This window comes from Triturus cristatus, chromosome 5_2, assembly GCF_964204655.1.
Source record: "Triturus cristatus chromosome 5_2, aTriCri1.1, whole genome shotgun sequence".
Classification (NCBI taxonomy): domain Eukaryota; kingdom Metazoa; phylum Chordata; class Amphibia; order Caudata; family Salamandridae; genus Triturus; species Triturus cristatus.
The window spans coordinates 488,546,743-488,574,274 of NC_140588.1; the positions used below are offsets into that span (position 1 = coordinate 488,546,743).

General features: G+C 45.7%; 1 protein-coding gene across 1 annotated transcript in view; it reads left to right on the forward strand.

Annotated features, from left to right (window-relative positions):
• DPY19L1 (dpy-19 like C-mannosyltransferase 1) overlaps positions 1-27,532 on the forward strand; it is a 519,970-nt gene that overhangs the window by 380,249 nt on the left and 112,189 nt on the right. The window lies entirely within an intron of this gene.

Below are 27,532 nucleotides of genomic sequence, written 5' to 3' on the forward strand. Positions count from 1 at the left end.
ACCGTCCCCACCTATCAATGACCACAGGATAATCATGTACGCCGCTAATCATGCACCAATAATGCATACTGAAACTAGTGCTGAACTGATCAGTGCGCCAAGCGGGCTGCTCCTGGCAGACTTGGGGACTGACTGAAGCCCTACAATGTAACAGTAGAATTACCCGCTCAGAGCGGGCGCATTCCCTATAGATGACATCATGGAGTGTCAGAGCGGCGCCCCTCGCGGTGGGTGTGGGAGGCCGCAGTGGCAATGGCAGAGTTGCTCCGCGGTAAATTTATTTAAATAAAACAACAATGCATATCCCATGACCGTCACTGGAGCTGACCCAATTCCACGGTTACCACGACGGTCACTGGCACCCTCATCTATTGCGGAGGGTCATCCCCGGGCGGATGGTAGTCGCGGTTGCTGCGGGAGTCGTTGGCGAACACGTGGCGGCCCATATTGAATTGCAGCTTCACTCTCTCGCCTCACAAAGTAAGTGAGTCAGTGAATGCGTAATCCTGGGATAAGGAATTCAATGAAATAAAGTAAGGGAAGCACCTTTAGAGAAACACCAAAGGAGCAGGGATGACAAAGGGGCACTTGACCCGGTGTATGCATATGGACCCATGTGGGGAGGGGCGCTCGCAGACAGATGGTGCATTGATCAGTAGTAAAGCAGCTTTTTAGATTAAAAAGTGTGTGTGGGGAGCAGTTCAGTGAAAGGGAGATAGAAGTGAACCAAGCTATGAAGCCAACAGTAAAGTCACCCATCCGCCTGCAGATGGACACCAAGGGGGCAGGGACTTAACCCACTGTAAGCATAGACTCTGGGGCATGAGAAAGGTGAGGGGTGGTGCCAAGATTGAAAGACACACAATCAGTGCTATATATCTGGAAACTAGCAGTGAATGGGGGGGTCTTAGAAATTATCACTTTCCCAAATGCTGTAAAATCATATTGTGTTCCTCTGCAGATTGTATCTCTATATTGTCCCATGAATAGGTTTTACTTATACTTTGTGTTCTAACACTGTGTTACTTCCTTCTTTGTTTCCTGGTCTGATTCTAAAATTCTCTTGCTCCCTGTTGCTTTTTAAGGCCATAATCATTCCACATTGGATTCCCTGACACAATTTTGCTTCTACGTTGGCCTCCATAGCTGTTTTACTTTCATGTCGTGTTCCCTGAAACCTTGCACTCTAATTCTATATTGTATTGCCTAGCACCATTTTACTTTCATGTGGTTCTGGCACTTCTCAATGCCATTTTGCTTGTGTGCCCTGGTGCCAATCTTCCTCCACCGTGTTTTCCCTGGCGCTGCTTTGATTCCATTTTTTGTTTCCTGATACCATTTTGTTTTCCCATTGGGTGCCAACACGCCATTTCCATTCAGCTTTCACAATGTTTATCCTTGTGCCATTTTACTTCCACTGTGCTTCATAATGGTGCTTCCTCTTTTGCTTTCACGTTCCATGTTCTGACATGGAGGCCCTAATTCACAAAGGGCTTCAGGACTTGTGGTGGTGGCCCTGCAGTCGTTGGGGAGTCTGTGCATTCTGGGCGGAATCTCTGCAATGAGAACTCCCCCTCAACAGCGGGGCCACCACTCCAAGTTCGGAGGCCCTTTGTGAATGAGGCCTCATGTGTTCTGCCTCTACATTGTAGCCCCTGATACAATTTGTGTAATTTCTGATATGTATATGCTTACCTCGTCTAAACTGTTTGATTTTGCTTGCGAGACAAAGTCACTCATAGTTGTTGAAATGTCACTCATAATTACACTGAAATTATGAAAATGTCACACATAGCAATCTGAAACCTTGGCAGCTATGCAGTGAGATCATGCTCTGAGTAGCTGCAGTGCCTGCATGCCCTCAGTTACTGTGAATTGCAGTCTGTCTCCGGTTTGTGCCCTTCAATTTATGGTACTTTGGAGCAGTTTAGGATCTTATTTAGAGTTTCTCGTTGCTTAAATTAGTGTAATGTCTGATATTTAAATGTTTCCCTCGTCTTCATTGTTTGATTTTGCTTGTGAGAAAGTATCACTCATAGTCGTTGAAATGTTACTTCTAATTACACTGAAATTATGAAAATGTCACACTTCGCAATCTGAAACCTTGGCAGCTATGGGTTTCCGGTTTTCGGTTTCAAACAGACAAAACACAGAAAGTTGCATTCCCCGTGTAATCAGAAAGAACCAAAACGTTGCCAGTAGATGGCAGCATTGTTCCACCTTTTACATTTTCTCTACGATACTGACACTCGCAATAAAATCTTTGTGTTTTTTTTTAAACCCAACAACAAAATAATTTTTTTCCATTTTGATATCCGAGAACTGCACGGTGACGTCGAGAGGTAAATCCCCGCAGCATGAGCAGAGAAGAAATAAAAAAGATAAGAACCAGACAGGAAGCTCAAGGTCCTGGAGGGAGTAGCGTGGCAGCAAAGGCCATGCTGGAGCTTGGCTTATTGGTAAACAGCTTGCCCCTTTTGCCACTCTGTCACATTGATAGCCAAATCCTCAGGAGGTGTAATAGAGGAGATATTCAAAGTCTGCATTCTGCTCTTACTGCGAGAAGGAAAACAATAACAGGAAAGTGTATGAAAGTGGCTCCTCCTTTAGACTTTCAGGCTGTACGTGCCCGGATACACTTGGGTACTGGCAAGCCTCAGCACTTTGTCCCAGTGCTTCAGAAAAGGAAACAAAGGCAATCTTAAATTTCTGCAACTGCTGTCAGTCGTTCCGATAGTCGATAGTTGCTGTTCCTGACAACACCATTTGAGATTTCGACTTTAAAGGGGAAGCTGTGAAAGCGTCTCTTTGTTGCTAGTGTTTCCTGTCCCCTCCCCGGAAGCTAATCCCTTCTAAGTGGCCACTGTCTCCACTACTCCTGCCTTCTTGCTGCCAGAGGTCAGGGTGTCCTGAAGCATGGTTATGACGTCAGTCATGAAGTTCTCAACGTGAAAATGTGTTTTCATGTAACCAATATTTCATCAAGGAGAGTTAATGACATTTCCTTTGCTGCATAGGGCCTTTTCATTGTATTATTGGAACCTGTCCACGGATTTTAAGTTTTCTTTTTTTGACATTTTTAGGTCTCGCCTGGCGTTAGCAGCGTGCATGCGCTGCACTCGCCATGCGAGGGCTTCTTGGAAGCGATATGGATTCCAAAGCTTTCAGAGGCAGACTTGAAGCCCCGCCCATCTTTTTCATTCGCTGGCGTCATCCTCCATGCAGAACGCTGGCTCACGATTGAAAAGAAGGCTTCTTAGTCCCTCCTTGTTGCTGCCCTGTCCTGATTTTGGCCCCGCCCGGGACTGGATACTTTACTTGCTGCGGTGGTACACTCTCTCCTTGATTAGTCATGTCGGCACTCTTTTTTTTTTTTTCCAGTTGCCTTCGGCAAGGGCAGCCGTGTGTTTATTTTTGCATCGCGCTTTCACTTAAAGTGAAAGCGCGATGCAAATATAAACAAGCGGCTGCCTTTGCGCAATGGCTTGTTTTTTTACATTTAATTATGGCAGCCGCACGTCTACCTTTACTTTGTACCGGAGCTTAAGCGGCGAGGAGTGCTGGTGTCATAGCGTCCTCACAAGCACAGTCAGTCTGTGTCTGGCTGCAGTCTGTTAATAATAGGGCCTGACACAACGGCGGGGGCTTAGCCCTCATTGATTGGAATGGGATCTGTGTAGGTGAGTAGATTTGTTAACACCACAGGCTTAGTCGGCTAGATCCTTGTGCAGCCCAAGCTACACCCGGCCTGTACCAGCGTCACCTGCTCCTCTCTGCTCCCTACCTCAGTGCTCCGCCCGTGCACAGGTACTCTACCGTCCCGGTCTGTGACGCCCCTGAACGCTCCTGTTAGCTCCCAGTGGTGTGCAACCTCTGCTGTTACCCTCCGAGAATGCTTTGCTGCGGTCCCCATCTCTCCTACTAGCTGCTCAGAATGCGGCCTCCCCTTTACCCAGACACCACAACTTCTGTACTCCTGCTCATTTTAAGTGTTCCTCCTTATCCATGCAACCCGTTATGCAGGTGCTCCCCTTGTCACCTTTGGTTTGTAGTTAAGCAATGTAATGCCTTGTTCTGGAACTTTAGGCATGGCTCTGACCTCACCCTGGAGCACGAAAGGGCAGGGAAAGACCCGGTAGTGCTGCTATAAACAGACATTAACATTATCCGTCTTTAGAATTCTTCAGTTTTCGTGTCTCCTCTCCCTCAGCCTGTCTGTATGGAAACTGCCATAGGTGGTGATAGCATTCAGCATAACAAAGTCCATTATTTACCACAATACAAATGCGGTTAATTAACTCACTCTTCCCTCCTCTTTCCCCACAACCCCCTCTTCATGTGTGTTTTTTGGTTTTATTTTGATTTAAAACAAAAATAGCAGAAGGGAATCCTCTTACTGTTCCATGTGTCTCTGCTGCTGTCTCGCTCCCAGCATTACATTGCAGCTGCCTGAGAGCCCTGCTCGGGGACAGGAAGGAGGCATGGGGATGGCTTCTCCTAGTGCTGTCTACAGACATTAACCACTGCTAGACTACAAGGTGTTTCTAGCGCACTCTTCTCTTTCTCTTACACCGTGCTGCAGCAATTGCACTCTAAAGTGCTTAAAATAATTTTACAAATCTGCGTGAGCTGCACTCCAGGTTGGCCGATTGTTGCTCCACCCACTTCCCCTCTCATCTCTCCCACAATCCCACTATATATACACACTCAACTCCCAATACCACCGTCCTCTCTAACCCCTCCTTCATCACCTGTCTCCTCTCTATACTTACTACTCATACCTACTACCTTCCTTTACCTCCTTACACTGCATTAGTTCACCTCTCACCTCCCCCCAGATTGTGAAGGGTGTGACTGTCTGATTGTGTAATCGCACACGTTAATTTTGGGTGATGCTGTCTGCGACGTACATTGTATGGCCTTGGGGTGTACACACATTGTGAATGGTGCTGCTGGCACACATTGTGGAGTAAGTTGACTGCCTCAGATTGCAGGAGTGCTCAAGTTGTGTGGTGCTGGCGGTGCACACATTTTTGCGTGGCGCTGACACTGTCGTCAGTAAGGCCGCACCAGAAGCCTTGCAGGACAGCTGTCAGTTTCAAATTGTCTACCACATGTGTTGCAGGCGCACAGCAGCAGTGCGGCCGCCTTCAAAAACAATATTAAAATTGCAATAGGTCTTGCCTTTCTTTAAGTTAAAGCCATTTGCTTTGCTATACAATACCATTAGCAAAGCAAATGGCTTTAACTTAATCAAAGGCGAGACCTATTGCATTTTCAATGCTTGTTCATATTATGACTGTTAAAATGCCGCATCATTTATATTCTGGTTCTTCCTATGCTGAAATAATTACTTCACTCAGTGAGGGCTAATTTTTGCTTCGCTCATCGAGGACTACTTTTTTTGTTGTTGCAGAAATCGTCAACTTTTTTTTGCTTTAGGACAAAACTATTCTAATGCTATATTAAAACAATCTTGGGGTGGAATTTTAATTGCATTGCTTTCTGCAAAGATTTTGGATGTGGCTGTCCCTGAAGAAGCCGGGTGTCATTCTCCTATGCCTAAACCTCTCCCCCATACCTCTTCACAGACTTCTGGTTTTTCTGTACATTTTCTTGTGAGAGGTTTTGGTTGTGGCTGCCTTAAACTTTGGCGCATAAACTAAAGCATGAGACTTGGCGTCCAGCCTTGGCCCCGATTCAAAGAATACTAAATCAGAATCTTTTCTATGACTTTTTTAAATTCATTTTTTTGACAGCCGGCTCCATTTGAAAGGCTGTATTCAGGTGTGGTGTACTTGAGAACTGGTGATGTATTGTAGCGAACATAATATTAGAGGCGATATCTTGTTATAGAGTATTTTAAAAAACGAGAAGAGTTGTTGCACTGCATCTGCTGCTTACCTGTCCAGGTGCCATTGTCTGGCAGGAACGGTGGAGACAGGGGGCACACTTGAAACACGCTGGTGGTTGAGGGCATTTCAAAGGTGCACAGAAAAGGTGCAGCGCTTAGGGCGAAGAAGGAAAGTGTTCTAGGGGAGGCAGTCCTGGGAGCAAAACGTCCTTGTTGTAGAGACACAGAGGGTGACCGGGTGCTGGTGATTTTTGGTTTGTGAGTGGAAGGCAATACTGTGAGATCGTCTGCAGCTCATGGTGTGTTAATGTAACACCTGTCTGATAAATTGACAGCAGAGTAGTTGACCGTACGGAATATGTTGTCATTATACAACTGATCACTGGTTTTACGAATGCCACACCTTGGATTTTTTTTTTTTTTTAAACAAACCAGTATTACAGCTATTCAGTTACTTCCGCTCTCATTTTGTGAACCTTTCACTGATTAGTTCAGATGTCAGTGCGTGGAAGAAAAAGAGTAAACATTTACTTTTTTAATCAATCTACTCTAACAAATTCTCATATACTTTCAATAGTGTATTCTGTCTCATGCCTTTAATTGTAATGACCTATTGCACACTATAAATTCCCAACCTTCACCGAATCAGTTATTTGTTGCTTTGAGACCCATGTGACAAAATGATGTATAGTAGGTCTGCAGAAATCAAGCTACATTTTTGATGAAATGAAGTTCAATTTCAGAAGTATCAGAATAACGAGGATAGCATTTCCGTCAATATATTATGCAATTGCAAAAGTCAAACACGCACTTTTTCACCAGTCCTTCTTCAGACAGCAAAGCTCATGTGTTACACAGTAAAAAAAAAATCACTGACACTTAAAGTCCAGGCAAAGATGGCAGGACACATCCAAAGTCCCCAACAAGCACAAATATACAAACCTAATAATAATCTAGGCTAGGGCAACATTTTAGTTATGCTCGCAAAAGTTATGCAAATTTTACAAGATTAAGCAGTTATGCTACATTGTGTAATTTTGGAGGTTTCGGGTATAGATTTTAACTTGAGATGTACCATTTGGTCAGCATTTGGACGTGAGTGACTTTTCAGGTATATTTGTTACCATTGCAGTCCATTCATATAATTTTTCAGCCCAAAACTACAAATACGTACACGAGCAGCAAGGCAAACCGAAAATCAACTCAAAATTACATTTTCAAATTGAACTTTTACCTGAGCGCACCGTTTGGGTAACTTTTTGAGTGCGAGATGCACTTCCTGTAATTACAGGTAATTTTGAGTAATTTTGCATAATCACGCAAATTAAGCAATCTTTACATTCCACTAGTTATATTATGTACCTGAAAAAAAATTCACACCGATTAACACACCCACACATTAACCCTTCGGTCCAACTTACTATACTCAAAGATGCACACCAGCTCAAACATCCAAACAGAGCAGATACATGGATTTCCAAATGCATTTCAGTGTGCATACCAGTTAATTATTAATTCAGTGCAAAACACAAGGACCCCATTTATTTTGCATAATCCAATCCACACACCAATGATTTTCTTGTGGTGGGCAGAATCTCAAGATATATATATTTGGATGTCATTTTTAAAGGCCGGCCATTGGTTGGTCCAAAATAACAAAAAGCTGCAGGTAACATATATACAGCAAACTATTATTGAGGGGCTATTGACTTTGTGTAAATACGGTTAGGGTTTCTGTTCAAGCCATGTATGTTTGATATTCCTACAGTCCGCCCGCTTTGTATGTTACTGTTTTTCTGTATCAGTCAGGCCTAAAGAAGATCACATAAAGAAACACAGTCTTGTATATATTTTGAATGGTCTCCTGCTGAGCTTTGAATAACCTGGAGATTTTAGAATGGGTGCTGAGCACATTGCTCCCTTCAGAGTGTCAAAAGCCTTTTTAGAGCTCTCTGTCCAGTTTACTTGCTTTAGCATTTTCTTAGAGGTCTATTCTGTGAAGGGGACCACAATGCACCCATATAGCTTCACAAACCTCCGGTAGTACACAGTCAAGCCAAGGATTGCCCATAATTGAGTCTGGGTAGTTGGAGCTACCCAGTCCACAATTGTCTAGCTCTTGGGTTGTAAGGGGTGAACTTGTCCTCCACTTACAAGGTGGCTGAAGTATACAACCGAGCCCTGCCCTATCTGGTACTTGCTTTCTTTGATAGTGAGGCCTGCGTTTAGCAGAACCTTAAAGACCTTAGCAAGGTGGATCAGGTGATCCTGTCAAATGGAGCAATAGACAGCAATAGCATCCAGATAGGCTGCACTAAAAGCCTCCAACTCAGCAAGAACTTTTTTCACCAACCTTTGGAAGGTGGCAGTGGCATTGTTTAGTCCAAAGTGCATAACAGTGAACTGATTATGTCCATTTGGGGTTAAGAATGCAGTTTTCTCTTTTGCTTCTGGGGTCAGACCAATCTGCCAGTACCCTATATCAAATCAAAAGTACTGAGAAATGTAGCTGCCCCTAATCTGTCAATCAATTCGTCAACCCTAGGAATTGGACTTGCATCTGTCTTGATTACTGCATTGAGGCCCCTATAGTACACTCAAAACCTCAATTCTGTTTTACCGCTTGTGTTATGAGGTTTGGTGACTAAGACAATTGGGAGGGTCCAGGGGCTCTCATAGGGTAATGACTTCCTATTCCAGCATCTTGCTTACTTCAGCATTAATGCTCTCTTTGAAATAGTCAGATTGCCTGTAGATTTTATTTTTGACAGGTAGCCTGTCCCCAGTGTTCTCACATGACCCATAAAAACCATTCGAGCTTTAAGGGGTTGGGGTATCAGGGAAAAGTCTTTTGACCCTGTCAAAGCAGGAAAGTTCTTTGACCTTTGAAAGGTGGGTAGGTGTTATGATTGTAATCAGTCAGGACACAAAAGATGCTGCCTGCACAAAGAATCCCCCATTGGTGGGCAGTCCCAGGGGATTGTCAGTGTAGGTGTGTTGATGGCGATTGTCTCAGAGATGGGAAGGGATTAACAGAGGCAACCTTAGTTTCCCTGGGTGGTGTGGAAATTGCACTCCTGGCCGCTTTGCCTCCCAGCATGGAGAGGTACAGGCAGAGGCCTAAAATCATTGGAACTGAGGTTGAGGCTCTGAGATATACAGGAGCCAGTGTGACCATAATCACAGAGAAACTGGTCTCTCCATACCAGATAGTACCTGGTGTGTCTCACCAGGTGACTTACGCAGACAGCAGAGCTAAACTCCATCCCAGGGCCCCGGTGAATTGGGAGGTGTTACAGGCCCCAAGAAGGTAGTTGTGTCTCCTGCCCTCCCAGTCGAGTGTCCACTTGGAAATTATCTTGAAGCTTCTGACCAGTCAGGGTTGGAGAAGATGGTCCATGCAAGGATGCTGAGTGTGTATGTAGTATGACTAGGTCACAGACTGCACAGAAGAGAAATGCTGGTCACTTGAAACAATGGGCCAAGCCTCCAATGACAGAAGAAAGGACACAGGGTCTGGTGAGCCAGCCCAAAGAACTGCAGAGGTGCAGGGGGAATCTGACCCTGAAGGGAGGATTTGACCTCTGCAAGATCTGTCCAACTTGTAAAATTGCAAGGAGGTGGTGGACCCTCTAGAGTTGAGTTGTGTCAGGGACAGAGAGGGTGTCCCACTCTTGAGTGCTTGAGGCAGACTGCTTCCAGGCAAGAGATGGGTGATCACTGCACACTAACCCCAGGTTCGCTGGGGAAGGGAACTAGAGGCTTGTTAGGGTCATAGGAGACGGCCTGCCTCCAACACAACTTGATAAACACAAATGGGGCCGCTCCTATTTAGAATGATCTAAAGAAAACAGAGTAGTGTTATATGACTGTGAGTGTAGACATCTCACTAAAAATTACGGACTGGCCTCACACACCACCTGGTGTCATGCTTCATCATCGGCCAGTCCTCGCCCTCTAAAAACTTGGTTTGATAGAGGGCGGGCATACACCTGACGACAGGGATGCACTTCTAACTAAGTGGGGCCCAAAGTGAATAAGTGAAATTAAAAGCCATTATAGTAACCTCATTTTCTATTTAATGGTTTAGGAGACTATATGGTTTATAAAAACAAGTGTACGGCGCAATTGGGAAAATTATTATCCCCTCGCCGTGGAATCATTGGTCTGAAAATGGGTCGACATGTTTCTGCCTTATGTCAACAGAGGTACTCGGCATTCATCAGGACCTTAGTGTTTAACCACTCTTACCAAAATTATGGTTAAAGGGAATCAGCGGTGGAGAGACCGTGGTCACTCTCTGCTGTATGTATGGGTCAGAAAAGTACCCTGTGAGAAAAAAAGGAAAAAAATGTAATATAACACATACTCAGCAACCAATAGGTTAAGGAGTCATTCATGAAGAATCAAACAGGCGCAACTATATACAATCTAATGTGCGCATGGTGCAAGTGTATAACACGTGACTAGCATACGTGCATACACAAGTGAGTAAAAAACACGGGGAAAATTACTCCCCACTTCTTACCTACAGCCTAAACCCCATATACTCCATGGGAGGGGGAGTAAAGGAGAACCCCTGTAGTCAAACTCTGAGGAGGCAAGCAGATAAAAAAGAATTTATTTAGGCAGTATACTTAAGCCAAGATGCATGAAACTGAGATGGGGGCATAATGGTGTAAACCATATCCTACTACACAAGCATCCCACTGTCATACATCCAGACCACAGCGTCTTACTTCATCAAGGTGCGTTCTCCACGGGATCACCTAGCTTCGTACCGCACTCCTCCCCGGTGACGAGTAAGTGAGGGTAGAGATCTTTGTTAAATAGCGGCCTTAATTGATAAAGTGATGGGAGGAGCCTGGTCGTAACGTGACTGCGGAACCTGAATGTGTATTCCGGTGTCCAGTCGCTCCCAGCGCTAATGCTGCCTGTCTCAGCCTGACTTCCGGGGAATCCGTAATGACGGATATCGATGCGGATACTGAAGTCTCGGTACCAAGACTATAGATACCGTGCACATAATCCCAGAAACGATCCCTGATGTCTGGAATCAGAGTTGACTAGATGCGTGTTTCAAAAGAGAACGGCACCTACGTTACGTGTACGGTGAAGACACCACCGTTACCAAAGGGGAGGGGCCAACACTGGAAGACTACGTCCCAAAAATCGGAGGGGACGGAAGTCAGGCAAAATGCTCGAAGTGAGCCTTGTAATGAGCTAGGCTCGTATACCAAGGAGAGATCGGTGATGTAGATACCTTGTTGATCTCAATGGAGAGTGTATATGGAGAACCCGTATATGCCATGGCTTGAAACACACATAGAGTGAGATAAAAAAATCCTCAATGTCTACATGTAAACTGCTCACGAAACCTGAGTTGACACTCTATGTCCAGGTGAGGCTAATACAATCATGATATAAAGATGCTACCCTGACAATAAGGGTATGCAGACCATCCATCAGTTGAGAACACCACTGTGGTGTATCTAATTCATATTGGAAAGGATATGTGGAACAGATGTCCTAATTAATATTTGTTCCCTTCTTGCTGTGTTAGATTATTACCTCCCCACTTGAAGCCAAGGGATTTCGTCTTTCAAGCCAATGTCCCACGTGCGTAAGCGGAACATCCAGCATTGTTCCCTCTGAAAGAGGGCTTGGGTTATGTCAGTTTTTCTTTTTTGCATAACCTCCAGAACCACCCATCTTATATCGGTGTCTTTATGGTTTGCCTCGAGGAAATGTTTAGTCAGTTTGGTATTGGATCTGCCACACCGGATAGTACTACGGTGTTCGTTGACTCTAGTCTTTATTTTTCTAGTAGTCATGCCCACATATCTAAGGTTACATGGGCATGTCAACAGGTAGACCACCCCCTCGGTGTTGCAGTTGCTAAAATTCTTTAGCCTCCAGGGGTTCCCAGTCCCAATATCCACTTCTTTCGTTGTGTATGTCTGGGGACATGCTACGCAATTCCCACATGGGAAATGTCCATAGGGTTTCGACTGGCCCCAGAGTGTACCTTGGTCTATGGTTACATTCGGATGTGTTTGTGCCTGGACCAGATCATCCCGTAGGCTCCTGCTGCGCTTAAATGCAAACAGTGGGGTTTCCCACTTTTGATCAGAGCTATTCAGAATAGACCGTTTTTTCCTGATGATGTTTTGGATCCGATTTGATACAGAAGTATAGGTGGTTACACAGACTATCCTATTACTTTTTTCTTTATTAGTGGTTTCCAAGAGGCTTTCTCGATGGTTGTTCCTGGCCCTCTTTTTTGCTTTCTTAACCATGGTTTTAGGATAATTCCGGTCCAACAGTTTTTTCTCTAGTTGATTGGCTTGTTCATTGTAGGTGCTCATATCAGAACAGTTCCTTCGTATCCGGAGGAATTGTCCGACTGGTAGGTTCTGTCGTAGTGCTTTAGGGTGGAAACTCTCATAGAGCAATAAGCTGTTTTTGTCAGTTGGCTTGTTATGTACTTTAGTGTGAATCCCATCTGGGCTCATAGAAATCACCAGATCCAGAAAGATGGCTTGATTGCTGTCAATGGAGTATGTAAATTTCAGATGTTCATCTTTGGAATTTATCCACTGTGTGAAAAGGATAGCTTCTTCCATGGTGCCCTGCCAGATGATCAGAATGTCATCTATATAGCGTTTCCAGGTCTTTAGTTGTGTTGCATAGGGGTTATTCTGGTTGAAAATAAAGTCCTCTTCAAATTGGTGTACATACAAACATGCCATGCTCGGCGCGAAAGTGCTCCCCATGGAGGTACCGGAGATCTGGTGGTAGATGGTACCTTCAAAATCAAAGAAATTTTCAGTTAGGGCAATTTCTGCACACTCTAAGATGAAAGGTATCGGGGTGGTGTACATCCATTCCATATTCAACAAAACCTGTTCGATTACAGCCAGGGTACGTCTCTGCGGAATACTGGTGTAAAGCGCCTCAATATCCATGGTAATGAATATGTCTTCGGTGTCGCTTATCTCAAGATCACGTAGATGGCATAGGACATCTTTTGTATCACGTAGATATGATTTTGATTTCTGAACAATAGGTTTTAAAAACCAATTGCAAAATTGTGATAAGGGTTCAAGCAGTGAACCTATCCCGGACACAATGGGTCTACCAGGAGGTGGAGTTTTGCCCTTGTGAATTTTCGGCAAGATGTAAAATCTGGGAGTCCGAGGATTATCATTAATGAAAAATTCTGCTTCTTGTTTCGTTATCCAATCGTTAGTGACTGCCTCATGTACCATGATACTGATATGATTCTTGAGACGGTTGGTAGGATCACTAACATAGATCTCATAACTATTGGAATCACTCAACAGTCTGTTGCATTCATTTCGGTACATTTCCAGGTTCATGAGTACAATAGCACCACCCTTGTCAGCTGGTTTAATTACCAGTTCTTTATTATTTTTCAAGGATTGAAGTGCGTTCCTTTCACCTTTTGTCAAGTTTTGAAAGCCTTTAATTTTTTGGAAATCAATCTTATCCACCTCATTCAGTACTGCCTGTTCAAATGCCTGGATGTTACATGATACTTCTTGTGAAGGTGGCGAGAAACTGGATTTTTTTCTGAGTCCGGTATTGGTTTCAGAGTCGTAATCTTCTTCCTGTGTGGTTATGTGGTCACTCAGATTGACAATATTGCTCACTCTTTGCTTGTGGAGGGGCCGTTGCCCTTGCCCATGCTCCGAGTCACCACCCCCGTCACGTTCGGTGTTGGGTCGTCCCATTGGACTCTTGTGTTTCTTCTTTGCTTTTGTCTTCCTCTGCCCCTGCCACGGCCTCTGGATAAAAAAGGCTGCAGCCCTGGTGGAAACCCTAATCCTTGGGGGTAGAAGGGTTGTTGCCAAAAACCGATGCCCCCGCAACGGCCCCTCCACGAGCAAAGAGTGAGCAATATTGTCAATCTGAGTGACCACATAACCACACAGGATGAGGAATCGGTTTTATCAAAGGGTTTGGGATTTGTACCAACGCCCACTAATGACTCCTTTCGTCTTCACACAGAACTGGCCCAGTTCTTCTGGAAAAATAAACTTGGGGAGTTCTTCGGTGACCGTCAAGAAGATTACGACTCTGAAACCAATACCGGACTCAGAAAAAAATCCAGTTTCTCGCCACCTTCACAAGAAGTATCATGTAACATCCAGGCATTTGAACAGGCAGTACTGAATGAGGTGGATAAGATTGATTTCCCAAAAATTAAAGGCTTTCAAAACTTGACAAAAGGTGAAAGGAACGCACTTCAATCCTTGAAAAATAATAAAGAACTGGTAATTAAACCAGCTGACAAGGGTGGTGCTATTGTACTCATGAACCTGGAAATGTACCGAAATGAATGCAACAGACTGTTGAGTGATTCCAATAGTTATGAGATCTATGTTAGTGATCCTACCAACCGTCTCAAGAATCAGATCAGTATCATGGTACATGAGGCAGTCACTAACGATTGGATAACGAAACAAGAAGCAGAATTTTTGATTAATGATAATCCTCGGACTCCCAGAGTTTACATCTTGCCGAAAATTCACAAGGGCAAAACTCCACCTCCTGGTAGACCCATTGTGTCCGGGATAGGTTCACTGCTTGAACCCTTATCACAATTTTGCGATTGGTTTTTAGAACCTATTGTTCAGAAATCAAAATCATATCTACGTGATACAAAAGATGTCCTATGCCATCTACGTGATCTTGAGATAAGCGACACCGAAGACATATTCATTACCATGGATATTGAGGCGCTTTACACCAGTATTCCGCAGAGACGTACCCTGGCTGTAATCGAACAGGTTTTGTTGAATATGGAATGGATGTACACCACCCCGATACCTTTCATCTTAGAGTGTGCAGAAATTGCCCTAACTGAAAATTTATTTGATTTTGAATGTACCATTTACCAGCAGATCTCCGGTACCTCCATGGGGAGCACTTTCGCGCCGAGCATGGCATGTTTGTATGTACACCAATTTGAAGAGGACTTTATTTTCAACCAGAATAACCCCTATGCAACACAACTAAAGACCTGGAAACGCTACATAGATGACATTCTGATCATCTGGCGGGGCACAATGGAAGAAGCTATCCTTTTCACACAGTGGATAAATTCCAAAGATGAACATCTGAAATTTACATACTCTATTGACAGCAATCAAGCCATCTTTCTGGATCTGGTGATTTCTATGAGCCCAGATGGGATTCACACTAAAGTACATAACAAGCCAACTGACAAAAACAGCTTATTGCTCTATGAGAGTTTCCACCCTAAAGCACTACGACAGAACCTACCAGTCGGACAATTCCTCCGGATACGAAGGAACTGTTTTGATATGAGCACCTACAATGAACAAGCCAATCAACTAGAGAAAAAACTGTTGGACCGGAATTATCCTAAAACCATGGTTAAGAAAGCAAAAAAGAGGGCCAGGAACAACCATCGAGAAAGCCTCTTGGAAACCACTAATAAAGAAAAAAGTAATAGGATAGTCTGTGTAACCACCTATACTCCTGTATCAAATCGGATCCAAAACATCATCAGGAAAAAATGGTCTATTCTGAATAGCTCTGATCAAAAGTGGGAAACCCCACTGTTTGCATTTAAGCGCAGCAGGAGCCTACGGGATGATCTGGTCCAGGCACAAACACATCAGAATGTAACCATAGACCAAGGTACACTCTGGGGCCAGTCGAAACCCTATGGACATTTCCCATGTGGGAATTGCGTAGCATGTCCCCAGACATACACAACGAAAGAAGTGGATATTGGGACTGGGAACCCCTGGAGGCTAAAGAATTTTAGCAACTGCAACACCGAGGGGGTGGTCTACCTGTTGACATGCCCATGTAACCTTCGATATGTGGGCATGACTACTAGAAAAATAAAGACTAGAGTCAACGAACACCGTAGTACTATCCGGTGTGGCAGATCCAATACCAAACTGACTAAACATTTCCTCGAGGCAAACCATAAAGACACCGATATAAGATGGGTGGTTCTGGAGGTTATGCAAAAAAGAAAAACTGACATAACCCAAGCCCTCTTTCAGAGGGAACAACGCTGGGTGTTCCGCTTACGCACGTGGGACATTGGCTTGAAAGACGAAATCCCTTGGCTTCAAGTGGGGAGGTAATAATCTAACACAGCAAGAAGGGAACAAATATTAATTAGGACATCTGTTCCACATATCCTTTCCAATATGAATTAGATACACCACAGTGGTGTTCTCAACTGATGGATGGTCTGCATACCCTTATTGTCAGGGTTGCATCTTTATATCATGATTGTATTAGCCTCACCTGGACATAGAGTGTCAACTCAGGTTTTGTGAGCAGTTTACATGTAGACATTGAGGATTTTTGTATCTCACTCTGTGTGTTTCAAGCCATGGCATATACGGGTTCTCCGTATACACTCTCCATTGAGATCAACACAGTATCTACATCACCGATCTCTCCTTGGTATACGAGCCTAGCTCATTACAAGGCTCACTTCGAGCATTTTGCCAGACTTCCGTCCCATCCGATTTTTAGGAAGTAGTCTTCCGGTGTTGGCCCCTCCCGTTTGGTAACGGTAGTGTCTTCACCATACACGTAACGTAGGTGCCGTTCTCATTTGAAACACGCATCTAGTCAACTCTTATTCCAGACATCAGGGATGGTTTCTGGGATTATGTGCACGGTATCTATAGTCTTGGTACCGAGACTTCAGTATCCGCATCGATATCCGTCATTACGGATTCCCCGAAAGTCAGGCTGAGACAGGCAGCATTAGCGCTGGGAGCGACTGGGACACCGGAATACACATTCAGGTTCCGCAGTCAAGTTACGACCAGGCTCCTCCCATCACTTTATCAATTAAGGCCGCTATTTAACAAAGATCTCTCCCCTCACTTACTCGTCACCGGGGAGGAGTGCGGTACGAAGCTAGGTGATCCCGTGGAGAACACACCTTGATGAAGTAAGACGCTGTGGTCTGGATGTATGACAGTGGGATGCTTGTGTAGTAGGATATGGTTTACACCATTATGCCCCCATCTCAGTTTCACGCATTTTGGCTTAAGTATACTGCCTAAATAAATTCTTTTTTATCTGCTTGCCTCTTCAGAGTTTGACTACAGGGGTTCTCCTTTACTCCCCCTCCCATGGAGTATATGGGGTTTAGGCTGTAGGTAAGAAGTGGGGAGTAATTTTCTGTGTGTTTTTTACTCACTTGTGTATGCACGTATGCTAGTCACGTGTTATACACTTGCACCATGCACACATTAGATTGTATATAGTTGCGCCTGTTTGATTCTTCATGAATGACCCCTTAACCTATTGGTTGCTGAGTATGTGTTATATTACATTTTTTTCCTTTGTTTCTCACAGGGTACTTTTCTGACCCATACATACAGCAGAGAGTGACCACGGTCTCTCCACCGCTGATTCCCTTTAAACATAATTTTGGTAAGAGTGGAGCCCGTTATTTGGTTAAACACTAAGGTCCTGATGAATGCCGAGTACCTCTGTTGACATAAGGCAGAAACATGTCGACCCATTTTCAGACCAATGATTACACGGCGAGGGGATAATAATTTTCCCAATTGCGCTGAACACTTGTTTTTATAAGCCATATAGTCTCCTAAACCATTAAATAGAAAATGAGGTTACTATAATGGCTTTTAATTTCACTTATTCACTTTGGGCCCCACTTAGTTAGCAGTGCATCCCTGTCGTCAGGTGTATGCCCGCCCTCTATCAAATCAAGTTTTTAGAGGGCGAGGACTGGCCGATGATGAAGCATGACACCATGTGGTGTGTGAGGCCAGTCCGTAATTTTTAGTGAGATGTCTACACTCAGTCATATAACACTACTCAGTTTTCTTTAGATCATTCTAAATAGGAGCGGCGCCATTTGTGTGTATCAAGAGATGGGTGAAGTCAGTGGATTCCACAAAGTCTAGTGGAATGAGGGAGTCCTATATACCTCAAGGAGGGAGCCATCAGGAGGTTGGTGGTCACCCATGCATTTTTAGACTTCCTCCTCACATTGAGCCGTGACATCCCCTTGTCATGTCATTTGGGTCAGAGTAAGACATGGAATAGGTTAGTTAGCCATTTTGATTGGCCCAGTATGACAGCCAAAGTAAAGGGGTTTCAGCTCCTGTGCAACCTGTCAGACCAGTAGCAAGACAGGGGGCACGACAAAGTCTCCCTTGATACCACTGTCAGTGGTTGGGACTCCCTTTAAAAGGGAGGGGGTGGACATTGTTGGTTCCCTAGACCCAATCCCAGGGATTAGATATATCTTGGTGGTAGTGGACCATGCCACAAGATATCCTGAAGCAACACCCCTCAGAACAGTAACTGCTCCTTCAGTGGCTAGGGCCCTACTTGATGTGTTCACCAGAGTGGGTTATCCAAAGGGGGTGGTCTCAGATAGATGCACATATTTTATGTCTACCTATCTGAAGGCAATGTGAGATGAATGTGGTGTTGCTTAAAACTTCACCACCCCATATCATCCCCAGACTAATGGTCTGGTGGAAAGGTTCGATAAGACCCTGAAGGGCATGATCATGGGTTTGTCTGACAAACTCAGGAGGAGATGGGACATTCTCCCATGCCTACTGTTTGCATACAGGGAGGTGCCACAAGATGGAGTTTGCTTCAGTCCCTTTAACTTGTTTTTTTGGGCACCCTTTAAGAGGGTCATTGTGTCTGGTCAATCAAACAATCAGGGAAGTTTAAGCGTGCTACTCACCCATGAGGGTCTCAAGGTGCGGGGGAGGAGCAGCTTCGGTCAGTCGAAGAGCCATGTCTTCCCAAAGATGTGCAGGGTGGGGGCGCGTCTGATGTTGATTGGTAGCTCGTTCCAGGTCTTGCCGAGATGTAGGAGAAGGTTCTTCCCCCGTTCTTGCTCTGCGGATGCACGGGAGTTCAGCGAGGGTGAGGTCGGCAGACTGGAGGTTCCTCTTGGGTACGTGGAAGGAGATTCTGTTGTTGAGATATTGGGGTCTGGTGTTGTGAAGGCATTTGTAGACGTGGGTGAGTATCTTGAAAGTCACTCTTTTCTCGACGGGAAGCCAGTGGAGGTTACGCAGGTGCTGGGTGATGTGTTTGTGTCGAGGGATGCCGAGGACGAGTCTGGCTGCAGTGTTCTGTATGGTCTGGAGTTTGTGGAGCAGAGACTTGTTGATCCCGGCGTTGAGGGTATTTCCGTAGTCCAGTCTGCTGGTTATGAGTGCGTGGGTGACTGTCTTCCTTGATTCGGGTGGGATTCATTTGAAGGTCTGTCGGAGGATGTGGAGGGTGTTGAAGGAGGTGGAGGCAAAGGTGTTGACCTTTTGTGGTCATGGAGAGGGAGAAGTCGAGTAGGTTGCAGAGGTTTTGGGTGTGATCCGTGGGCAGGGGGGCTGCCAAGGGCAGCGGGCCGCCAGGTGTTTTCCCATGTCGAAGGGGAGGGCCCGAAGATAAAGACCTCTGTCTTCTCCAAGTTGAGCTTCAGGCAGCTGCTGCTCATCCGGTATGCAATGTCCTTCATTCCTTCCTGGAAGTTGGGTCTGCTGGTGATTGGGTCCTTGGTGAGGGAGAGGATGAGCTGGGTGTCGTCAGAGTAGGATACTATGCTGAGTCCGTGCTGTCTGACGATGGCGGCGTAGGGGGCCATGTAGATGTTGAAGAGCGTGGGGCTGAGCGATGATCCTTGGGGTACTCCACAGTTGATTACTGTGGGTTCAGAGAGGAAGGGTGGAAGTCTGATTCTTTGGGTTCTGCCGGTGAGGAAGGAGCGGAGCTTGTCGAGGGCAGTTCCCTGTACGCAAGCTTTGCGGAGTCTGTCAGTTAGTGTGCGTTGGGAGACTGTGTCGAAGGCTGCAGAGGGGAAACAGCCACTACAACGCGGCCGTTTCAACGCATAACCGTAACCACGCATGCATTACAACGCATGCATGGTTACCACGATTGCCTTTACCACGCATTCCTTTACTACAGATACGTAGTAAAGGCATGTGTGCTAAAGGTAATATTAAAAAAGGGGGGTTGGGGGGTCTCCCCCGTCAAAAAAAACCAAACCTGATTCCATCGATGTGGAGGCAATCGGCGTCGTACCGTCGTTAGAGGAAACGGAAAGACACTTCCGCTTCCTCTTTACGACGTGCGACGCAGATCGGAAGAGATTCCAGAGGAGAGAACGTAGTGAGGTAAGGGGGAATTTAGTTTAAGGAATTAATGAGGGGGGACGTGTAGCGAAGGGGTACATTTAAGGGTTTGTGGGTGGGGGAATCACACAGGGAAACATTTTTAATGTTCCGGGGAAGGGAATTTATTAGAAGAAAAAGGGGCAGGGGGGTCGCACAGGGGTATTATAAAAAAATAAATGAACATTTACCACGAGAATGCCTTTACCGATATGCGTGGTAAATGCATTTTCGTGGTAAATGTTATTCCTGGTAACGGCATACGTGTTGTAACGCATGCGTAGTAAAGGCATGCGTTGCAACGGAATGCGTTGTAATGACATTCAACCGCTGCAGAGAGGTCGAGTAGGATCAGGGCTGCGGTGTGTCCTTGGTCGAGGAGGGTTCAGATGTCTTCTGTGGTGGCGAGTAGAGCTGTCTCAGTGCTGTGGTTGCTGCGTAATCCGGATTGGTAGGGATCAAGGATGGAGTTTCCTTCGATGAATTTTGTTAGTTGGATGTTGACGCCCTTTTCTGCTGCGAAGGGGAAGAGTGAGATGGGTCAGTAGTTCTTGAAGTCCGTTGGATCTGCTGAGGGTTTCTTGAGTAGGGGTCCGACTTCTGCGCGTTTCTAGTCATCGGGGAAGATGCCGGTTTCGAAGTTGGCATTGATTGTGCTTCGTAGTTCCGGGGCGATGGCGGCAACGGCTCTCTGGATGATGTGCGGAGGGCAGGGGTCCATGGGGGCTCCTGAGTGAACACCTTTCATGGTCGATGTGGTGTCTTTGGTGGTGACTGGTGTCCAGGCTAGGAGGGAGGGGTTCGGAGTCATGTGTCTGGTCGTTGAAGTTGTCGTAGAGGCCCTTGATTTTCAGATGGAAGTAGGAGCCGAGCTTGTTGCAGAGCTCCTGGGAGGTGGTGATGTCCGTGGTTTCGCTGGGGAGTTCGATGAATTCCTGGCTGATGCTGAAGATTTCCTTGGAGTTGCTGGATTTGGCAAGGATCTTGTTCTGGATTAAGGTCCTCTTGGTGGTTCTGATGTGTTGGTGGTATTCTGTCATGGCGTTCTTGTAGGCGGTGCTGTCTTCTGAGGATTTGCTGTTTCTCCAGTTCTTCTCGAGACGTCTTCAGGTGCGTCTGGATTCTTGGAGGTCGGCAGTGAACTAGGTGGCCTTCCTGGGGCGCTGTGTCGTGGTTACGTAGGGGTGCGAGCTCGTCTGCACAGTTGGAGATCCATCTGTGGAGTCCTTTGGCTGCAAGGTTGGCGTTGGTCGAGGTGGTGGGGCAGTTGTTGTTCTTTCTGGGGTGGAGTGCGAGGAGGGCAGCTGAGTTGTAGCGCTGGGTGGTCGGGGATCCAGGGTCCCTGGTTGCAGTCAGGTCGTGGATGGGCGCAGACAGGCTTGTCTTTGGCGAGCCAGCGGTGTGCCCGCTGCTCACGGCCACTATTAAATAGGGAAGGGGGAGGGAGGAGCAGCTGGGAGGTGGAGCGGAAATTGGCAGAGGGGAGGGGCAGCAGGGTCAGTGACGGGAAAAGTGCAGCAAGAATGGACACTAAGAACAAAAACAAAGGCAACAGGCACCCAAAACGAGAAAATTACAAAAATAAGGGGTCGACACAATACCACAATAACGGGCACAATAAGGCTGGACACAGACAACAAAACCAGAGAAAACATGCAGGCAGGCAACAGGTGGGCCTTGAACACCTACCAGGAGGAGGTACCAGCGGCAGGCGAAGCAACAGCGGTGCTGCTGGGGCGAAGAGCGGAACTCAGGCCACAAGGTCAGAGATCTGGTGAGAGAGTCTTGGGAAAAGCCCATCAAGGAAGGAAGCCACGGACAATATGCTGGACTATGTACTAGGCCTGAGATCTCACATGAAGACTACATGTACAAAGCAAACAGGAAACTGAAGGCCAGCCAAGACCTGATGAAGCTCTGGTATGACCAAAAAGCTACTATGCCTGAGTACGCTCCAGAACAATTGGTGTGGGTGTTGGAGCCTGTAGCCCTCAAGGCCCTCCAGCCCAAGTGGACTGGGCCCTATCCAATCTTGGATAAGAAGGGCAAGGTTACCTACCTGGTAAACCGCAACACCCCCAGGAATCCCCACAAGGTCCTGTACATCAATAGGTTGAAGCTCTACCAAGACAGGGCAGACGTGACCATGCTGATAGTTACTGATGGAGGAGAAGAGGAGGAGACTGAGCCACTGACAGACCTTCTCTCTCACAATGTGCAAGATGGGTCAGTGGAGGGAATTGTAGTCTCACCCAAATTGACAGACTAGCAGCACAGAGAGTGCAAGCAGGTGCTGGAGCAGTTTGCTGGTCTGTTCTCTTTGATCCCAGTTATCACCAACTGGTGTATACGTAATGTTGACCCTGGTGATAGTCCAGCTGTCAAAAATAAGTTGCACAGGTTGTCCGACCATGACAGAGCCAGCACCAAGGCTGAAGTAGCTAAGATGCTTGAGATGGGAGTAATTGAGCCTTCTGATAGTCCAGCTCAGTGGTGCTGGTACGCAAACCCAGGGAGAAAGAAGGACTTAATATTCTGTGTGGACTATAGAGGTTTGAATGCAGTCACTAAGATTGATGCTCACCCTATACCTACAGCTGACAAGCTCATTGATAGGTTAGGGTCTGCAAAGTACCTGAGTACATTTGATTTGACCATGGCTACTGCCAGATTGTCCTCAGTCAAGGAGAAAAGGAGACATCAGCATTCTCCACCCCAGAAGGACATTACCAGTTCAAAGTAATGCCCTTTGGTTAAAAGAATGCCCCTGCCTCCTTTCAAAGGTTGGCGAGCAAGGTCCTGTCTGTGCTGAAACAGTACAGCTTATCTGGATGAAATAGCTGTGTACAGTTCCGCCCGGGAGGGTCACCTGGACAACCTGAAAGGAGTGCTTCAGGCCCTGAACAGCAAGACTGATTATCAAGGCCAGTAAGTGCCAGATAGGGCAGAGTTCAGTGATGTACCTAGGCCACCTTCTAGGTGTAGGCCACGTACAACCTCTCCAACCCAAAATACAAACTATCTTAGATTGGGCAGCTCCTACAACCCAGCCACAGGTAAGGGCATTCCTTGGTCTGACTGGGTATTCTGGATGGTTTGTTCAAAAGTATAGGGCTATTGAGACTCCCCTGGCAGAACTCACCTCTAAAAAGCAGTCCAAGAATGTCATTTGTACTCCAGAGTACCTGAAAGAGGATATGTGTTCATGCTAATGTTACTGGCCACTGACTACACAAAGGAATTTGTGGTTCAAACAAATGCTTCAGAACAAGGGATTGGGGCAGTATTGTCACAAGTAAACAAGGAGGGTTTAGATCAGCCAGTTGCCATCATTAGCAGGTGGCTATTTCCCAGAGAACAAAGATGGAGTGCCATTGAGAGGGAAGCCTTTGCTGTGGTCTGACCCCTGAAGAAGCTGAAACCATATTTGTTTGGTATTCCCTTCCATGTTCAGACTGACCACAGACCTCTCTGATGGCTCATGCAGATAAGGGGGGATAATCCTAAACTGTTGAGGCTGTCAATTTCCCTACAGGGGATGAACTTTACAGTGGAACACAGACCTGGGAAAGTCGTCCTTATTGCTCTGATCAACCCCATTTTTGACTGGTGGTTACTGGTTCTGATTGTGCCCTGGGCTCTGCTAACTAGACCCAGGGCCTCTACTCTGTTTAAAAGGTATATGGTTATTAGGTGTAATTAGATTTGGTATGGCAACCTATTGCTCTGGTTTTATATTGACTAGATTATTGCAATGGCTTACATCAAAACCTACCAACAGGTTCCTTAAATAGATTCCAAATCTTACAAAATGCGGCAACCAGCATGCTCTTGAACGTCCCCAGATCTCAAGCTGCATCCAGGGCTATCAGCAGCCACCATTGGTTGCTTGTCAATAAACATATAGTTTTTAAAACTCTGTGTATGGACAGGGCCCTGTCTTCTTGAAGAAGATTCTGACATGGTACACCCCAGGGAGGACTCTTTGTTCCAGCTTTTTCAGCACTTTGGTTGTCCCGACTTCAAGAGCTCCTCCTGTGAAGCTAGGAGCTTGGTCTCTTGCACTGCCATGAAATGGAATCGATTGCCCCAGGACTTTAAAACCGCCACCTCTCTGTTAGGTTTTAGCAAATCTTTTAAAATCTGGCTATTTAAACAATAGATATTGTCTGTGCTCCTCTGATCTTGTTCACTTTAGCGCCAAGATGGCCCTGTATATACATTGCGCTTAACTAGTTACTTTGTGGAAATATGGATTTTCCTGATCAGTTATGTCCCCTATCTTGGACCCCAACGGTTCTATGTGCATGTTACCAGTACATGTATGTTCCCTCCCGTTCCAGTTTCTAAGACGCAAACACATGTGCGTCCACCGTCAACATGTCCTCTGTCAGATCCGCCATGAATGGGCTGGATATTCGATTCCTAAGTATGAAAGGCCACCGACTTTATATGGCTCAGTTACTCCATTTTGCAGTTCAGGCGAGTAGGCCCTGATTCTGCCATCAAGCCTTTCCTTGTTCTCTGCCTCTGACAGCTTCAGCTTGAGCTCGCATCTGTATCCATGAACTTTGTCCTACTCCCTGTGCGACTAACGGTGCCTGCCTCGGCCGGTTTCGCCTGCCTGCCAAGAAACCGTATTTCACCTTCGAATTATCTACTTCGCTCCTCAGCCGATGCATTCCTGTCTCGTAGTTTAGGTAAACATTTCCTTCAGCTACCGAGCAAAGGGGCCGGCCTCTCTGTCCTCATGCAAGTAATTCATAGCCCTGTTACCATGGAAAGTTTCTGCCCCTTGCATCTCATATAGACACTTAGACGCTTGTACACGCACACACAGTCAGTATAGAATAGATTCTGTCCGAGAGTCCTTCCTTTGTGGATAACATAGTTCTTTAAACATAGGATGTTAGATATGATTTGGGATTAGGTTGACGTGACCCCCCAGACTTTTCGTCTCCAACATGTAGAGCTAAATGTCAAGTCCCCGTCACCCCCTAGCTGTACGTCAATCACACGTCATGCTGCTGCGCGCGCATCTATGCCAAGTGTTATCTTATAGATCCGCCTATACATGACATCATATGACCCCATAACCAATTATGTTTCTTTTTACTCCTCATTACGCCCATTTTTGGTTACGCATGTAAATTGTCACTTTTCTTATCAATTGTTACGCCTTCTGCATTTGTTTCATTGTAATGTACATTCTATAAAAACGATTGACTGTCAATAAAATATGGTACTTCACTTCCTGAACCCCCGTGGTGACGGAACATGAAGGCCGCGACTCGAGTCGGCCATTTTGAATAAAGCCCATTCAGAAACCTCTTATACCACGGATTCTGCCTCTTATTTCACTGAGCTGTTTTATTTAGATTCCGTATTAAAATTCAGTCCCGGTAATAAAATATTTACCACAACTTCATTCATTCAACCTACCTTTAAGCCCCTAGTATATGGTAGTGCAACACAAAAAGATGATTGACGGAATGTTGATCATTGTCAAACATTCACCCTCCGTCACAGATCTGGGTTAAATCCATTGTTATTTTGCTCGCCATTCCAGTTTGGACCCAGCTGTACGCAAAGCAGCCTTGACCCTGTTCCCCATGGGAGCAGTCCAGCCCGAACTGCCATGCCAGATCCTCCCTGGACCGGAAAACAAGAATACTGGGACCAGTTTCATGGCATCACACCTTATCAGCCAGTCTAGCTTGAATCCAGTGGTGTAGCGAGCACGTGACCAATGTCTGGGCATACCCTTCTCTCTTAGGATGAAAATGCAACACAAAAAGACATTCACCATAAGTGGCCAAGGGTATGCCCAAATGTGAGTCCCTTGCTCTCTGTACCACTGGATTCAAGCTAGCTTGGCTGATGAGGGGTGAAACCCCGAAACCGGTCCTAGGATGCTTGTTTCCAGTCCAGGGAGGACTTGGCTTGGCAGTTCGGGCTGGACTGTTCCCATCAGGAACAGGGTCAAGACTGATTTGCGTATGGCTAGGTCCAAACCGGGATGGCATAGTGAGCAAAAGAACTACAGATTAAACCCAGATCTTTTGACTGGGGGTGAGTGGTTGAGAAGTGCCAGCAGTCCGTCCATCATCTTTTTGTGTTTCCTAGTATATGGTAGGGCATGTAAGTTTAGAGGTCCACCAGATTAAATTCACTTAAGTGTGCACTGCTGTGTGGCCTGCTATCATTTTAGAAGTCTTCCCTGCTTCGCAGGCTGCTTTTAAATTAAATTGATTTGCAAATTCAACTTTAGAATTAAAGGTAGTTCCAAAGTCGTAAACTACCTTATTTTTTACATATGTTAACACTAAGGTATCCCTAGGTGCCCCAGGGCTAGGGTGCCATAGAATTATAAGCAGGGACATTATAAAAGATGTTTTATGGAACCTGGTGAGGGGAAAAACTGCAAATGTCGTTTTTCCATATCGTAGTAAATTAGCTCCATAGACTAACATCGAAAGGCTTTTTTGAACTTTAATAAACTCTAATTGTTGACAGGAGTGATTTAAAATGATATTTCAGAGTGTCTAAATATCAGTTAGAATATATCCAACAACTTGCTAAGGCTAGATTTATTATAACTATGACAGAAAAGAAGATATATGGTTATATAGCTGCCTAAATCGAGCTCTAGAGTAATCTCTCATTATTGACCCGCTTTTGACAGGCTGAGCCAAGCTGCTCTGATGAGGTGTGAAGTGGCCTGAAAGGAAACAAAAAGACATCTGGTAGGAGGAGATCTGCAAGGTGCAGTGAAAAACGCAGGAAGGGGTCTGGGTAGCCAAACTGGTCTTCAAAAAGGGGAAAACACTTATGACAGGACCCAGGCTCACCACCACTTTCTGCACCCATAGCCAGACGCGAGCCCCAGTAATTGAATTAGCAGAGGGACTGGAAGGGGAGTGTTGGAGAAAGTTAGCCAAACTTGTAGGTTGGGTTAACCAGACCTTCAGTTCCAGGAGAGATTTTCTCCATTTTGGTTTTTAAAGAACAGTGCTTTCTGGGAAAAGAGTTGGCCACACTTCAAGGGAAATGGTCATCATTGAGGGTGGCCCCTTTCACCCCATTGGTCAGTGGTGCCCCCCTGCTTGCCAGCCCAGAAACCTGGATAAATATGGGTGAGCTGCCCAGCAATTTAGATCCCTGCCTGGAGAAACAAGAATAAGAAGGACTGTCCTCCTCTGTTGCGAAGTCATCCTGTGCCCCCCCCCCATATTATTTTACTGACTGGTACTAGTGGTAACTGACTCTGACTGCTCCTTAGCTCTGCCTAACCAGGCCCAGGGCCAATGCAATAGTGAAAACACACATACACTATATTATTGTACACTTATAATTGACATGACCTACCCTGTAAGTCCCTAGTACATAATAGGGAAAGGGGGTTAAAACAACCTTTATGTCCCTAGTATATAATAGGGCGTGGCAGTTTAGAGGCCAGTAGCCCTTTCTGCGCTTG